The following is a 3446-nucleotide window of genomic DNA, read 5'->3' as shown; positions in this document are numbered from 1 at the left end:
TGCGCGAATGGAATCCGTTTGCGTGTTCAGTTTCGGTCCTTTGTTCTTAATCCACAGCATTTCATAGATCAAACAATCGAGTTTGCTACGGCATTTCTTTAGGACTTTAAAGTTCTTAATTAAGTTGGTAGGTGATCTTTTCCTCTTTGTTAAAGCCAATTTAAATATCTATGCAGACGATCAGCAAATCTATGACTCACATGAGGACCTGGCAGCACTCCATCTTACAGTGCAAAATGAACTTGACAATGCAGTTCACTGGTACAAGATAAACGGATTGAAAGCTAATCCTGAAAAATTTCAAGTAATGATCCTTGGAGAAACTAGCCGTAAATACAATTTTAAAGTAGGTGATATTGAAATTAAGAAAAAAGATCAAGTTAACTTATTAGGGGTTAACTTAGACAGCAAATTAACGTTTAGTAAACATGTTTCCGACATCTGTGATCGTGTTAACAACCAGCTTAAGGTTATTAAGCGTTTCAGAAATATTGTATCCAGTAATACTAAAACTAGGTTGTATAAAGCTTTCATCATGCCGTATTTTTTATATTGTAGTAATGTATGGCACTTTTGCGGAGCCGGAAACGCGCGAAAATTAGAATTGCTATACAAGCAGGCTCTACGTCTTATTTTTGATGACAATAACAACACATATGTAACTCTGCTCAACAATTTGAATATGACAACTTTACAAACAAGAAGAATACAAGACATGCTTATAATGGTCTACAAAGCCCTTCATGCTTTAACACCTGCGTATATCACATCCTTACTTATTCTGAGACGCAATACCCAAGGGCTTAGAGGTATAAATAAGTTGTACCAACCTCGTGTGAACACTACAAACTATGGCAAAAACTCATTTAAATTCACTGCTACTAAATACTGGAATATCTTAACTGATAAACTTAGAACCGCGCCCAGCGTAACTAATTTTAGGAAGAATATCAAGTCATATATATTTTAGTTTTTATTATGTCTTATCTCATTGTACATACTTTTGTTTAGTTTTATCGTAATATTGTAATCTAAGCTATTGTAATTTAATATCGTTGTTACTGTGTAATTTGCATTGTTATTTTAGATTAAATTCGGAGATACTAGCATATTCCTTTGCTACTCTAAAAAAAAAAATCCGAATCGAAATAAAGTTATGTATGTATGTATACATAACACTTTACAAAATATTAACGAGAACTCGACGAAGAGGTAAATCAGCGAATAAATTTCTTGTGCGTGTCGCGTGGCGATTTTAATTTCAAGCTTTTTATGCAAATTTTTGACAGAGAATATTAAATTACAAAAAATATTCTACTTAAAGTTAGGGTCGCTAAAGAGCTTTATTTTTGGTAGTTAATTTGGACGAAAAATGTCACAAAAACCTTTCCAGCGCAAAATTTATTGAAACAAACAAAATATTTGCTATTACAAGCAAAAAACCCTTCCAATTTTAATTACGTGGGTGCAAACACAACAGCAATTTTAAAAAAAATCCAGTCTCACAATTCAGATCAAACCCTTTTCGGAAGAACCTTGACCGTAAATAACGAAGCACAACAGAGACAACAAGCTTTCTTTCAAATAAGTAAGACTGTGCAGAGTTAAGTACAAAATAACTGTAAATTGCCAGACAACTGAGATGCGACTTCAGTCAACACTGTGATGCATTCAAGGCGTTCGATTCCTTCAATGTTTGTTAAACCCATACAACATTTGCCATTTGATTTCAGTGTTGTATATAATACCAAAAATGAAATTGTTGTCGAAGACCATGCATTACTCGTCGCTTTCAAGATTCCAGATATTCATTTTTCACCGCCTTTCTTGTTCATCCAATTGACGTTCCATTCGTGAGCTCCACTAAAACACCATTCGCGTTACAATGACTTTCGACGCCACTGAAGGTTAACCAGAATTAGTGAAATTTCCAATTGTTACCGGAAGACTGTGCAGAGTTGAGTACAAATAAATACAAATAGCCAGACAACAGAGATAACAGGTCCACTTAAGGTGTTCGATTCCTTCTCTGTCGTTGTTGAACCCATAAGTTACTAGGGAATTTTTCATTTGGTTTCAGGTCAGAGGCTCAGAGTGCACGCTTAAACCTGTAGTGAAAAGAAGTTGTGAGGCAACTTGAAAATGATCAACGTGTTACCCTAGAAGCCAATGTTTCTCGATTCCCTTTTGTTTTCTTCAATCTTTCTGGGTTTAGTACTTTGCTAGTAGCCACATGTCTTCTTAGGGGGCTATTTACCTAAGACTTCTACCACGGCACTACAATGATATACAATACCAAAACAATATCGTGTACTATTAGAGCTACATATTACGCAAAGACGACTTGAATCTCCTGGAAGACAAAACGCAGCTCAGTTGACAATATGAAATAAAGCACCGTGTTACTGCCCTACCACACGTACGCAATGCGTGCCTATTTTTTTTCTAAAAATCACAAGACTTTTTATTTCTGACAAATGATTAATAGGCTGGTAGCCAGGTTTTTAACCTCAGAAAAAAGATCTATTTCGTCGTATGAACGTGTGAGCCAAAGGGCCTCTGCTGGCACGACTTCTGGGTGACCCCTTAACTGGTCTTAATGACTCCCGACTTGAAAAAATTGACTACTCAGTCCCTTCTGTTTTTGAGTAACACGTACCACAGGGAACCCAGTGTACGCTCATGGGGCGTCTAGTTTATATTGGTTCGATGGAGTACTGTGGTAAATAGACTGCAAAACAGTCGTTTTCTACCATTTTTCGGAAGGCGCGAAGCGCCGTAAGCGTGATCCTCGCGTGTGAAGCGCGCGAGCCTCACATGCCCGTAGTTGTGTTGTCATGTTCAGTCGTTTTGTCTTCGCTATTCGGAAGGCGCGAAGTTTCGTACGTTCGATTCAGTCTTGTTTTGGAAACAACGCCGAAAAAACCAGCCTCGCGTAGAGAAAGAAAACCAAAAGAGTGTCTGACAGTTGCAGATTGTGCCGTTGTTGTTTTAAAACGCAGTTTGGAAATTTTAGTTCAGCGGCAGAAAGGCTAAATTCATTCGATGTTATCTGCTCTCCCATAAGGCTTTGAGCGGACAAATGACAATAATTGTCGGTCGTTCGACTGAAGATGCATTTGACGAGTTGGAGGCTCTGTTTTTCGCCAAAACAAACAGCTGCAATATCAGGCTTTTTCCAAAGCCCGTTGGAAGCACACCAAAAAAATCTCTTCCTTTGAGAGGCGCTTCCACAGCTTCCTTTTGCTCCGATTTCAAAACAAATCCTAAATCGCTCGCAAGCGCATCCAATGTTGGAGACTGAAAATTATAGTAGTGGATTGCGTGAACTTAAGTAATTGTCGGTTTTGTTTCCTAAATCTTTAGGATATTATGAAAAACAAATCAATTAGAGAATGTGACAGACACCGGAAATTCCGAAGTGATCTAGGCGTGAATGTAAATTT

The sequence above is a fragment of the Montipora foliosa genome, unplaced genomic scaffold, assembly GCF_036669935.1.
Source record: "Montipora foliosa isolate CH-2021 unplaced genomic scaffold, ASM3666993v2 scaffold_395, whole genome shotgun sequence".
Taxonomy (NCBI): Eukaryota; Metazoa; Cnidaria; class Anthozoa; order Scleractinia; family Acroporidae; genus Montipora; species Montipora foliosa.
This window is presented reverse-complemented; position numbering follows the sequence as displayed.